Source organism: Helianthus annuus, chromosome 15 (genome assembly GCF_002127325.2).
Source record: "Helianthus annuus cultivar XRQ/B chromosome 15, HanXRQr2.0-SUNRISE, whole genome shotgun sequence".
Lineage (NCBI taxonomy): Eukaryota > Viridiplantae > Streptophyta > Magnoliopsida > Asterales > Asteraceae > Helianthus > Helianthus annuus.
In genome coordinates, this window is record NC_035447.2 from 27,789,606 (window position 1) to 27,804,842 (window position 15,237).

Genomic DNA, 15,237 nt, shown 5'->3' on the forward strand with positions numbered 1-15,237 from the left:
GCAGATAGGCAATTTGCTTGCAAGTGTGCGAAGGCCGCGGCTCCACGGCTAAAGGTTCAACTGGACCTTGCTGGTAGCCTTCCCGGAAAGTGTGGTATTTGCACCACCATTTCAATCAAATCCGAAACTGCAACTCGTGAATAGAATTGTGAAGTACTTATGTGAAATAGTAAAATCTCCAAAATAATCATTTTGAATTTTTTTCTTTTCCAATTCACTATTCACTTTTACCCCAATAGACATATCATAAAACAACAAATCAGAAACATCAAATAAGAAAGGGAAAATACCTAAAATGGCCAAGAATGGGTTAACTTTTCCAAACTAGCCAACTGAAACGTCTCATAGAGGGGTTTCACGAATTCCCACACGTCTCAAAGACGTTTCCTCATCAGCCATCCACCAAAAGACACATGTCCAATCCCATCATTTTTTTTAACGGCGTCCAATCCCATCATAATCAGCTTTTGCTTTTTGTTGTCAGTCAACTTTCTCAAAGACGTTTCCTCCCCTTTCTCTCTCTACAAATCCACCCACCCCTCTCCTTTCTCTCTCTACAATCCCACCCCCACTCCCTTTCTCTCTCTATAAATCCACCTGCACCTCCGTTGCATGTTAACACCAGAACTCCCTACAACACCCCCCTCTCCTGTCAACCTTCGATTCCGGCGACCAGCGGCGGCGCTGGGTGACGACTGGCAGCCCCCCCTCCGATGATCTCCAGCGACGACAGGCGGAGCCGCCGCCTCTCACGACGGTGGCGGTGGTGGGATTTCTTGGTGGTGCCGGTGATGAGATCCGATGATGACCAAGACAGTGAGACAAATCGAGGAGAGATAGAGATCGGAGAGAGTTGGAAGAGAGAGAGGAAGAACGACGGAGAAGGAGCGGCCCCGCCGCTCACGGCGGCGGCCGGGGTAATACATCATCCCCGAAATGAGACCTCTTCTCTCTATCTCTCCACCCGCCGCCGAGTCCCAGTCATCTTTTTCCCATCTTCGCCGGAAAACGAGCGGAACAGAAAACGTTTCACCTGAGACATTTCAGGTTCTGAGACGTTTCAGGTTCTGAGACGTTTCAGTGTTCTGAGACGTTTCAGCACTTGTGGACACGTGGCTTTCGGTGGATGGTTGATGAGGAAACGTCTTTGAGACGGGTGGGAATTCGTGAAACCCCTCTATGAGACGTTTCAATTGGCTAGTTTGGAAAAGTTGACCCATTCTTGGCCATTTTGGCTATTTTCCCAATAAGAAAAGCTGGATAAGATGGTTAGTGTTACGCCCAAAATTTCATCTTCCTAAATGTGATATTATCATACTATAATTTAACAAAAATTGGGCATGACCCGTTCATAAAACGAGCATACCCCTGTTTTAAACATAATCAAACTAGTTACAATTCTACGATTTATTCGACAAAATACTACTAAGAACCAATACAACAAATTTTGGACTAAAAACATTTGAACAAGCTAGCGGAAGCGTTTGGTATGACATAACATGAACACGCGCTCGCTCCGATTCTCCAAGTCGCCTGAATTGAGGGTTTACCTACATTCAACAACAAAGCTTTAAAAAGTTAGTCTTTATACTTGTTTGCTTATAAAACCGTCATTTTAATTCCATTCATGTACATACTCTCATTTCTCTTACGCATTCGATTTCCCAATTAAATGGGTATCACATATATTCTCATACAACTAACCTGTTAGTAGGTGGTGACGACCAAACATAAAATATTGTATAAACTAAAACGTCCATAGCATATTCTAACCGCTTAAGTTACTTCAACCCGATTATCTTCCAACACTCAATCATTTCATTACTATATCAACACTTCGAAAGTCCGACATTCATAAACCTGCACTTTCAACATACTCAATAATAATTTGGTTAGCAAACCCGTAATCCCCACATATTCAAGTACTACATTTTCATAAAAAGATCGCCAACCATTTATACATCTATTTAACTACAACACTATGTACGCCTTTCACATAATTATGTACATACATATATATATATATATATATATATATTTTTTTTTCTATACACATCACGCATACTTGTTTATACGACTTAAACTCACCATGACTCCAATTATTCATAATTACATACCATCCTATTCACTTAATTTAAATTAACACACCTCCCTAGTCATGCATATGACCATCCGATAATAGACTTACTTATAAACAAGTTCCATCCGTTACATGCTTACATAATCATGTCTACACATATTTACTTACATCCAATTCTTGATTAACCTACTCGCATTCCATCATCATACTCATATATTAATTATATGGTGCTTAGACTTGAGTTTATAACCCAAAAATATTAGTTAAGAGGAGTTTATAACGTATCTATTTATGCCCGAAGGTCAAAAATAACAAAACAATCAACTTTTTGCATAACTGCCGCCGTAAGCTACGGCTCAGCTGTAGCTTACGATTCAGTTGTTTGGTCCAAACAGCAGCTACGTTCTGTAGCCTACGACTGAACTGTAGCTTACGATTTGGCTGCTCTGATCCAAACAGCAGCTACGTTCTGTAGCCTACGACTGAACTGTAGCTTACGATTTGGCTACTCTGCAGCTTTTCCAACTTTGTCCGTTTACGTTAAAACTTGCGTAACTTTCAAACCGTTTACCCGTTTAACCTCCCGTTTCTTCCTACATGATTGTAAATTAACCTTCTATCATGTGAACTTGAGATCCAACATCCGAGTTAAGAAATTTCTTAACTTATACGTATTCGGCTTGTTATCCATCTATGAATTATTCGATCCATTCGTGCATTTATCAAAATAATCTATCGATTTGACCTCAACTTCATATAAACTTAATAATTAAAACATTATATTACTTAAACAACTAAATAAGTGATTATAGAGATCACTTACCTCGTGCGTCCAAGTTTGTGCATAACTTCCTCATTTCCTCTTGATCCGTTAGCCTTCCATATTTGAGTCCATGTCAATTTGGGGTTCCTATCCTTTCAAGTTATCATACCCATTTCATAGTTAGCACGCATGATTATTCATATCGCATCCATTTGCAACTCTTAGCTACATAGACTTTTAATAGTCAAACTTTATCACGCATAAAACATGAACTGACAACCACATTGTTCAACATTTACTTAGTCAAATTTATTATCATAGGTACGTACACGACATAACTCCGACATTATTATTTATTAATAAGCTATTTGTTTCACATTCGTACACATTCACTTTTGATTACTATAAATCAAGCGCATCAAATACATGGTGAGCATCACACCATTCGAGCACAAGGTGCAAGTCCCTAATGCATAGTTTATCAAATCATACATTAAATCGAATTCTCACATGGACTCCATCTAAAGCACACTACACATATTAGTTTGCTAACAATTACATCATAATCACTTTCTATACATACTTACCCGCAACTTACACAAAATTTCACAAGTTTGTTCTCTTAGGCTTTTCATCGAACACTTGGCGGGCATACAATATTTTTAAGCATTATGAACATGTGCTTTATGCATAATCTATCCATTCATACCACACTTGATCAATTCAACCAATTTCACTTAGCTTCTTAGTCTACATCAAAAATATTTACCAAAACCCTAATATTCATACATTCATCCTTCAATTTCTCATAAATCTTAGCATCTAAGAATTGCTAAAATCCTATCATATGACTAACACAAGTGGGTTTTACTTCAATCATTTGCTATAATCAGATTCACATATAATTCGCATTCAACATAATGATATTAGCCCTTATACAAACTCAAATTCATACAATCTTCACAGATTATCTAAAACCCACTTAACAAAAAGCATCAAAACATGAAATTGAACTCACCTTATGATCAATACACTTAGATTAAAGAGTATCCAGACTCATGCATTCGATTTTTCCCTTGATCTCCTTATCAATTTGATGATTTTTGGTTGTTAGGGTTTTTGGCTCTTCCCTTTGGCCCTGCTCTCGATCGCACGCATAGAACCCCCCAAGTTACTGACATTTTTTTTTGTAAAGTGTTTTATTTAACACATTTTCCTTTTAACCCCTCAAACTTTTAAAACTTGCCATTTATTTCGTTTCACATACTAACTTGTATTTAAAACCAAGTTCGCTAACTCAGTTACCTTAATGTCACACCATATAAAAATAAGTCATTCTTGAAATTTTTAACATTTGGGTTTTTGGGGCGTTACAAGTCTACCCCCCTTAAAGGAGGTTTCGTCCCCGAAACCTTTCTCATTACGACTGGACCAATTCTACTCCTACTCTTTCATTTCTTCATTTACAATGCTTACTACCACAGGGATGCATTCGAGATCTTGGCAAGAATCTCATTCATTCATAAACGTCTTTGTACACATTGTCCCTCCGTTCTTTAATCACGTAAATTAATTTCATAATTGCATTAAAGTCAGAATCTGATCCAGAGCTCTTATTAGTGTCGTCTTCACTTATAATGCTAGCTCCTAGCACATACCATCACTAGCGCTTCATTCATCGAATTTATTCCAAGTGTATACAGTTATTAATCACACAAACTAAGTCTACGGCTTGTTTCTAACATCCTATTTAAGCATATTACATATATATATATATATATATATATATATTTACTAATTGAAATAAATCAATTTATTTTATTCTACTCATACATCATATGCTATCTTTCATTTTATTCACTATGAGCCTTCCTTAACATTCCATTTCTATCCTTACATCTGATTACCCTTGAGCTTATAGGAGGGGTCGATATTTTATCATACGCATTTATGATCATTCGAAAGACTTACGGGTACAACCAAAATCACCCTTCTTAAACTTACTTATCCGTACTTAACACGAAAACTAAGCATTATTTCCATGGTTACTATTGTTTTACATGCCATGCGTATCTTTTCTACAATATTTTGTTCAATGAACATGGCCAACAAGCCGAGCATCAAAGTTAGCATTTCTTAACGATACTTTCCGTCTCTTATATTCTATCAGAATTTCCACAGTTATGTGCATTCAGGTTCAATACCACCCGACGATCATTACGAACATTTAGAAGTTCATTTCACATTTTTCATTACGGTTTGTATATACATATTCTACTCTGACGCATCCCTCTCTAGTCGAGTCATAACCTCATACTACAGTTACAACCCTTTTTATACGTACCTGATGGAAGTGAATTCCATTGATTCGTTATCCATACCTTACGGTAATCGTTCCTTTCCGATTAGTGACATTGCGCGTCTATTCATCAAGCTTACCTATGAGTATAAAACTTAACAATCAAGGCATTAGCTACCGAGTTTCAATGGCAATCGCCATCTGACCCGTATGACCCATTTGTCCTATCGACCATTTTCGTACGAAACGCATTTGCATAATATATTCATATGTATATATATAGAAGTTCAAACATAAACTGAGTCAGATCACTAAAGGAACATTTATTTGTTTAGCATGTAATCACTTCACATTCGAATATCTTCCTTCTTATCATTCCTTTGTCCATTTGCGTTACATTTACTTATATGACTTGTTTGACGCAATCATGGTCAAACTATTGACTCTTATTATGTAGACTAGTTTTCGCCTTTTTATACCTTAAGTCCGCTTCGCGGATTTGAACATTGCATTCATGCCCTTCATTCCTTGAATCCGTCTCGCGGATTCAAGCATTGCATCCATATCTTTCATTCTTTGAATCCGTCTCGCGGATTCAAGCATTGCATTCGTATCTTTCATTCCTTGAATCCGTCTCGCGGATTCAAGCATTGCATTCGTATCTTTCATTCCTTGAATCCGTCTCGCGGATTCAAGCATTGCATTCGTATCTTTCATTCCTTGAATCCGTCTCGCGGATTCAAGCATTGCATTCGTATCTTTCATTCCTTGAATCCGTCTCGCGGATTCAAGCATTGCATTCGTATCTTTCATTCCTTGAATCCGTCTCGCGGATTCAAGCATTGCATTCATACATTGTTGGTCCGTACTTCTTACGGATTCAACATTTTATTCTTATCACTTGTACTTTTTACTCTTACGTAGTACTCTCAATCTCCCGAGAGTCTTACTACTCGTTTCACCCGTACGCCCACCTGCTACCTAATTCTAACGGACATACATGTAACAATTATCGCGGTCCCACGAACGTCATACGTTTCTTGTGTACTGGCCAGGTACACAACCCACGTACTAGTTTCGTGTCTTCGCGTAATCGCCATATTATGCCCGAAGAATTAAGTTTCGGCACGTGTTACATTTTAAAAACTCCTTTACCATGTCGTTGTTATATTCATTTAGATTTTTCTTTCACTTGCATAATTATACTATTTCATACATCAACGCGTTTAGTATACATACCAGGGGTCAATTCGTCTTATTACTTGCCTTGATGCCGGTCCTAGACCGCGTTCACGGATCATCCCTTCCACCACTTCCGCGACCTTGTTGAATAATGTTTCTTTGACGAACAGTATCATCATCATCATTAACGTTGCTTGCATCTGCCATCTACACCATGTCATGTTTAAGGTTAATACGGATCATAAACTTTCAACATATCATAGTTCATTAGTCCGTATTACTTATTCACATTCTTTCATCTCGAGCTTAACTTCACACATTCATCGTTTATTTCATTCCCTTGTGTACATTTCATTCAACGTTTAATGGTTTTGTACCATTGCCATTATCTATTTAATCCTTCAATACTTAACTTGTCTCATAATGACTCGGCAAAACCGTAATTCAGACTCCCGGGAAGTACCGTTAAATAAAAATTTGGAAAATCTTAAAAAAATTTTAGGGGCTGAATTACACAAGCCGTCGGCGACGGCTTGCTAACCCGTCGGCGACGGGCTTCTAAATATGGCGTCGGCCATATTACCCGTAGACAGGAGGGTAAGGCGTCTGCAGGTGGGGTGGCGTCGGCGACGGGAGGTAACCCGTCGGCGACGGCCTCTCGTTGTGCAGAAACGCTGCAGGTTGGTTTCGGGCGCTTTCGTTCGTTTCTTTCTAATCTGTTCCGACTCTACAACACCTGAAACTTCTCATTTAACCTCCCCACATATTTATCTATTACTTTTGTAATACACATAATAAACACACTTGCAATTTGTTTAAATTAAACATTACCTCATTGGTGATCTTGGAGCGAGCACTCTTTCGAAGGAGCCATCGGTTGAGTTCAAGCACCACTATTCGTGCTCGAATCCCTCAACCTAGGCTCTGATACCAACTTGTTACGCCCAAAATTTCATCTTCCTAAATGTGATATTATCATACTATAATTTAACAAAAATTGGGCATGACCCGTTCATAAAACGAGCATACCCCTGTTTTAAACATAATCAAACTAGTTACAATTCTACGATTTATTCGACAAAATACTACTAAGAACCAATACAACAAATTTTGGACTAAAAACATTTGAACAAGCTAGCGGAAGCGTTTGGTATGACATAACATGAACACGCGCTCGCTCCGATTCTCCAAGTCGCCTGAATTGAGGGTTTACCTACATTCAACAACAAAGCTTTAAAAAGTTAGTCTTTATACTTGTTTGCTTATAAAACCGTCATTTTAATTCCATTCATGTACATACTCTCATTTCTCTTACGCATTCGATTTCCCAATTAAATGGGTATCACATATATTCTCATACAACTAACCTGTTAGTAGGTGGTGACGACCAAACATAAAATATTGTATAAACTAAAACGTCCATAGCATATTCTAACCGCTTAAGTTACTTCAACCCGATTATCTTCCAACACTCAATCATTTCATTACTATATCAACACTTCGAAAGTCCGACATTCATAAACCTGCACTTTCAACATACTCAATAATAATTTGGTTAGCAAACCCGTAATCCCCACATATTCAAGTACTACATTTTCATAAAAAGATCGCCAACCATTTATACATCTATTTAACTACAACACTATGTACGCCTTTCACATAATTATGTACATACATATATATATATATATATATATTTTTTTTTCTATACACATCACGCATACTTGTTTATACGACTTAAACTCACCATGACTCCAATTATTCATAATTACATACCATCCTATTCACTTAATTTAAATTAACACACCTCCCTAGTCATGCATATGACCATCCGATAATAGACTTACTTATAAACAAGTTCCATCCGTTACATGCTTACATAATCATGTCTACACATATTTACTTACATCCAATTCTTGATTAACCTACTCGCATTCGATCATCATACTCATATATTAATTATATGGTGCTTAGACTTGAGTTTATAACCCAAAAATATTAGTTAAGAGGAGTTTATAACGTATCTATTTATGCCCGAAGGTCAAAAATAACAAAACAATCAACTTTTTGCATAACTGCCGCCGTAAGCTACGGCTCAGCTGTAGCTTACGATTCAGTTGTTTGGTCCAAACAGCAGCTACGTTCTGTAGCCTACGACTGAACTGTAGCTTACGATTTGGCTGCTCTGATCCAAACAGCAGCTACGTTCTGTAGCCTACGACTGAACTGTAGCTTACGATTTGGCTACTCTGCAGCTTTTCCAACTTTGTCCGTTTACGTTAAAACTTGCGTAACTTTCAAACCGTTTACCCGTTTAACCTCCCGTTTCTTCCTACATGATTGTAAATTAACCTTCTATCATGTGAACTTGAGATCCAACATCCGAGTTAAGAAATTTCTTAACTTATACGTATTCGGCTTGTTATCCATCTATGAATTATTCGATCCATTCGTGCATTTATCAAAATAATCTATCGATTTGACCTCAACTTCATATAAACTTAATAATTAAAACATTATATTACTTAAACAACTAAATAAGTGATTATAGAGATCACTTACCTCGTGCGTCCAAGTTTGTGCATAACTTCCTCATTTCCTCTTGATCCGTTAGCCTTCCATATTTGAGTCCATGTCAATTTGGGGTTCCTATCCTTTCAAGTTATCATACCCATTTCATAGTTAGCACGCATGATTATTCATATCGCATCCATTTGCAACTCTTAGCTACATAGACTTTTAATAGTCAAACTTTATCACGCATAAAACATGAACTGACAACCACATTGTTCAACATTTACTTAGTCAAATTTATTATCATAGGTACGTACACGACATAACTCCGACATTATTATTTATTAATAAGCTATTTGTTTCACATTCGTACACATTCACTTTTGATTACTATAAATCAAGCGCATCAAATACATGGTGAGCATCACACCATTCGAGCACAAGGTGCAAGTCCCTAATGCATAGTTTATCAAATCATACATTAAATCGAATTCTCACATGGACTCCATCTAAAGCACACTACACATATTAGTTTGCTAACAATTACATCATAATCACTTTCTATACATACTTACCCGCAACTTACACAAAATTTCACAAGTTTGTTCTCTTAGGCTTTTCATCGAACACTTGGCGGGCATACAATATTTTTAAGCATTATGAACATGTGCTTTATGCATAATCTATCCATTCATACCACACTTGATCAATTCAACCAATTTCACTTAGCTTCTTAGTCTACATCAAAAATATTTACCAAAACCCTAATATTCATACATTCATCCTTCAATTTCTCATAAATCTTAGCATCTAAGAATTGCTAAAATCCTATCATATGACTAACACAAGTGGGTTTTACTTCAATCATTTGCTATAATCAGATTCACATATAATTCGCATTCAACATAATGATATTAGCCCTTATACAAACTCAAATTCATACAATCTTCACAGATTATCTAAAACCCACTTAACAAAAAGCATCAAAACATGAAATTGAACTCACCTTATGATCAATACACTTAGATTAAAGAGTATCCAGACTCATGCATTCGATTTTTCCCTTGATCTCCTTATCAATTTGATGATTTTTGGTTGTTAGGGTTTTTGGCTCTTCCCTTTGGCCCTGCTCTCGATCGCACGCATAGAACCCCCCAAGTTACTGACATTTTTTTTTGTAAATGTTTTATTTAACACATTTTCCTTTTAACCCCTCAAACTTTTAAAACTTGCCATTTATTTCGTTTCACATACTAACTTGTATTTAAAACCAAGTTCGCTAACTCAGTTACCTTAATGTCACACCATATAAAAATAAGTCATTCTTGAAATTTTTAACATTTGGGTTTTTGGGGCGTTACAGTTAGATATTAGCCGGCACTGAAAACGTTGAAAAGTAACATGGAGTCAACAAAACAAACCAATCAAATGTAACACCCCGAAAACAGATCTAGAAATTAAACTACGTTAGTACTAAAAGACGGGTAAATTGCCGTTAGGGGTAAAGTAACCCGGTGAATATTATGATTTTTAAATAAATAAGCCTAATATTAAATAAAAGCTAAACGAAAGCTTGTGGGAAAGTAAAGTTTATCAAAACCCAAGTCAACGGGACTCAAAATAAACTAAGTCGTAGATTTCCCGAACCCACTAATTTAACTAGGAATGTTTAACCTAGTTAATAAGCGGGAATATTGTTAGAAATAAGTAGGTTGTGTCCTACTTAATAACTAACCAAACAAGAGGGGCCAGATTCGGATAAATGGAAAGTTTAATTATAAAATAAAATTAAAACACAAAACACACACACAAGGTGTGTTATGTACGTCGATCAGAAGGTTCTCCAAGAACCAAAACCCTAGTTTCACAAAATCAACCAAATTGAAGGCCAAATCGGGCTCGAATCAAAGGCATGAATACATACAAATGATCTCCAAGTCAAGGGGATCAAGAGGTATGTAAAATTGTGTTGTTACATGAAGTTGTAAAAATTGAATGAACATCACTATATGCAATTTTGGTGTAAATCGTAGAAATTAGAACTGAATTAGTGATGTATACATGTTTAGTAACAAAACCCTAAGTGAAATCATGCATAACATGATAGGAATTGAATGATTGAATGAATTCTCACACTCGGCTAAGTGGGTATTAGTCATAAGATGGATTTGATGATATGATTATGATTAGAATCATCATGCATGTTAAGTAATCATGAAATACTTAAACAATTTGCAAGTTTGAGTACTTGATTATAAGTGATAGTGGTTGAATTTTGATGTTAATCTTGGTAAAAATGACTAGTTTTGAACTAGTTAGCAAATGTGTAGAATTATGCCCATTAGGTGTTTGTTAAAATGCCTAAATGAGAAGTAAAATGCTGAAATTCAAGTGAAACTCGTAATTGGCAAGCTTGACTAATTACATGAGATATGGGATAAAACGGGTTCTAATCATAATGTTGATTTGCCTTAATCGTGCATATTATATGAATAAGGTAGTTAACTTTTAGAAAGTTAAACTAACCAATATTGAAGTCGAATGGTAGATTTGACATAAAAATTTATAAGATGGAATAGTCGTAGCTAATAATGACTAAACTAACCGTCTTACGAATTATGATGATAGTTTGACTCTTGACAAGCTAGATGAAGGCTTGGGAGGAAGCGGGTCAAATGGAGCAAGTACGAAAAGAAAACGTTGCTTGGATGCAAGGTAAGTATAGCTTACACTAGTCATATATTTTAGAACGTTCTTTTGTCGTATGAATTACGAATAAGACAAATGGAAATTTGAGACATGGTGTTCCGGCGTGTAGTTATACGGAACAAGATAACCAATAAGGGTAAAATTGTAATTTGGTCACTTGTTGACAATAATTGTCGGTTTTGAAAGATACGTATTTCATAAGCCTTAATAGGCCAAAAAGTATTAAGAGGCGATTTATAATTAAACCGACCGTACGGTGTAAACCAGAGCGGGTCGTGTAGATGGTAGACGAGATGGCAATAAGCTTCATCTCGCCAATATAATCGGTCATTTAGACCAAATGGATCAAAAAGTGAAAATTATCACTTTTTGACAATATAGACTAATGCTTTGTTGAGTTGTATAATTACAGAAACAATTATCGAGTGGATATTTACATCGCTATTACTTAGCGGCTATTGAGGCAAGGTATTTAAATGGGTCAATATAATGATCCGAGCCAGGTACACATAATAGGATAACTCTCATTTAAACGTAAGGTTTAATGAGAGTTAATCGGAGTCTAAAATAGATTTTTGGTTGATACTTAGAATAAGTATAGAAGCTGAAAGAAGTAATACATTAGTCAAATGGCACTATTTGAGTTTTTCGTAAAATAATGATTCGATAGGTAAAAATTTGGTTTTCATAGATCACCACATTATATCCACCATAAATACAGTTGTGGTGGGAGATTATAGGATAAGAAATGTGGTGAAGGAATGCTAGAAGCAATAGAAGTGATTTTAGGCTCGAAAGTGCTTAAATACCGTAACGGGTCAAAACAATCCTTGAAGTATAAACGGGTTTAAGATCATACCTAAACTTGTGAATTAAACCTGATATGATAGACAACATTGAAATTATAAGGTTCATGTGAAATCGGGATCAAACAATCATGTTGTTTGATAAAATCACGAACGGGTCAAAATTTGGTGAAAATGGGTAATAAGTCGAAGACTTGTAAGTCTTAAATTTTGTTAATCCGGATGTTGGATTTTAACTCCACATGATGGGGGATCAAATTACAATCACATGGGAAGAAACGGTGGGTCAAACGGATAAGCGTATTGAAAGATACGAAAGTTTTCGTGTCAAATAACGGCAAAAAAAAATGGAAAGGTGGGATGCGGGGGCCACCGTAACTTACGGTGCCACCGTAAGTTACGGTGGAGCTAAAACTTTTACGGTAGAACACCCCTGATTTACGGTGGGGGAATTTGACATTCAGGGGCCACCGTAACTTACGGTGACCACCGTAAGTTACGGTGGAGGCCAGAATTCAATTGATTGTTTGTGGATCAAGATAACAATGTTGCATTTTTCCTAATTTCCTTATTATATTGGTTATTTAATTATCAAAACTGACTTTTAAGTTGGTTTTGATCACAGGTGAATGTCGTTAGTTCCGGATGAAGATCAAGCATCGAGCAAGAACCGAACACACGTTAAACGAAGCTTCCGCAATGTTGTTTCTTCATTATTCTATAACGGCGAATTAAAATCACATTATGTTGTATCACTTTAAATTGTGAAAGTTTTTAGCAAGCCCGTATTTTCAGTATAATTGTAACTATAATTACATGGTTTTGAGATTTAATTATACGATAAACGTTAGATAATAACAAGGGTGTTACAAGTTGGTAATCAGAGCTCAAGGTTAAAGAGTAAGGTGTGTTCGGTTCGAGGCTTGATCGCAAATCCGGTAAGTACGTGTATGTTAATAGCTTAGCATGCTAAAGTGTTGTAAACAACACATAGGGCTATCGTGTGATACACGTTACCCCAATTAAAATGATTAATATGGTTGACGAAAATACACGCGTTGACGCGTATAGTAGAAAAAGCCTTGTATTATAATACGGGTGATTATTGAAGTTGATATTATTAACTCTTGTAAATATTTCAGTTGAAGGACACTCGCATCTAAAGATAGCGGGAGTCTAACAAATTGTGGACTTGACGGAGGAACGGTCCAAAGTACGACAAGTAGAACATGCTCACCAAGGACCTAAATCGCGTAACGATCGCGAACAAGGCTAATGGCAAGAGAAGCCTGTCAGGGCAAGTATTACCAGGTGCACACTTTAAATTTAATTGCACAAATAGTAATATGCAACAAATACGTAGAGATTGAAAGTTTCGTATGTAAATTGAAAACTTGGAAAAACCCGAATAGAAAACCTATCCGGGATATTGTTTCCAAGAGAAACAAATAGAGGCATTACTTACATGGGGTGTAATGTGAAAATTTTAAAAAGGTCATGTATACCAGGTGTTGATCGCTTACTCTGGCCAAGTAAGTGGTGAGCACGTGGTACCATGAACTTTTTATGATGGACACGCTTACACCCGATGTAGTAAGGACGGGGTGAGTGGGACAAATTAAAAAGTACCCAAATGAATCAGATAAGCAAAATATTTGATCATAATGTAAACGCACAGCCGAGTGACGGAAGTGTATTATATTAGTATAATGAGCCCGAGAGAAGGGACAAAGAAACATGTAAAATGATGTAGACATGTATTGGGAGGGGGTGTACTTACACTCGAACCCAAAGAATATAAACATGTAAACAAGGAAACATGTAAAATGATGTAGACATGTATTGGGAGGGGGTGTACTTACACTCGAACCCGAAGAATATAAACATGTAAACAAAGAAACATGTAAAATGATGTAGACATGTATTGGGAGGGGGTGTACTTACACTCGAACCCGAAGAATATAAACATGTAGACATGGAAACATGTAAAATGATGTAGACATATATTGGGAGGGGGTGTACTTACACTCGAACCTTAAGAATATAAACATGTAGAATGATCAAGATATGCACTGGGAGGGGGTGTACTTACACTCGAACCCGGAAAATGAGAATATGTCTCTAAATGGGTCGTTTTTTGTAAAACGCCAAACTCGAGGACAAAATCGGAATATAAAGATGAAGAGAGATCTTAATGTATACCGGGAGGGTTGCAATAATAACGACTTCGGTAAAACACCCAGTTGATGGGTAGGAATTAAACACATGCGTAGACCGAGAAACGGGAACTCGGATGGAAAGTTAAAGGACTTGGATTTTAGGGTCATAACTAAAAGATGACAAGATAATGTAAATAGAGTTGTGAATAAATTATGTTCAACTATTTTAAAGTTGAATGGGTCGAATATAATATCATGCTGGACGACATGAGTAAACACAAGCGGGACAATAGTAACATTAAAAGCAAAAGAATAATGAGCCCGGTAATGGGACATAATCAAATACGAATGTATGTAAATGGATAATGGTGAGCATAAGATAAACTGACGCATAAATGACGTGAGAAGTCATAAAGTCGGAAAATGTGTCCGAAAAGAAACGAATGTAGCCTTGGATTACGGTCAAGGTCAAAGATAATATCAAGACGAAAATAAATGATGTTAAACAAAAACATGGTGCCTTGACACCAAACATGAAATTTTAAGAATGTCATGAGCAAGGAATGATCTACGGGATCAATATAACCTTTGGGGTTATAAACAATGGAAAGGTCTATGAGGATAAAACGACCCACGGGTCATGATTAGAAAGAAATAAATTACAAGGACTTCGCCCTAAAAAGATGAAAGTCTAATCAAAATAGCCCATAAGGCTAAGTGATAAA

The 15,237-nt window shown here is 36.5% G+C and overlaps 2 long non-coding RNA genes across 3 annotated transcripts; both read right to left on the minus strand.

Moving 5' to 3' along the window:
- Positions 1-1,294: 1,294 nt before the first annotated feature.
- LOC110911016 lies at positions 1,295-5,786 on the minus strand. 2 transcript variants are annotated; one of them, XR_004880646.1, is made up of 3 exons: positions 3,862-5,786; positions 2,904-2,995; positions 1,295-1,860 (listed from the first exon to the last, which is right to left on the minus strand). It is a non-coding gene; the product is annotated as an uncharacterized LOC110911016 (long non-coding RNA). The 2 variants fall into 2 exon arrangements; XR_004880645.1 differs by having other exon boundaries at positions 1,295-2,995.
- A 122-nt stretch (positions 5,787-5,908) lies between these two features.
- On the minus strand, positions 5,909-10,194 carry LOC110911014. The gene is made up of 3 exons (XR_004880647.1): positions 9,845-10,194; positions 7,156-8,978; positions 5,909-6,531 (listed from the first exon to the last, which is right to left on the minus strand). It is a non-coding gene; the product is annotated as an uncharacterized LOC110911014 (long non-coding RNA).
- Positions 10,195-15,237: the final 5,043 nt, after the last annotated feature.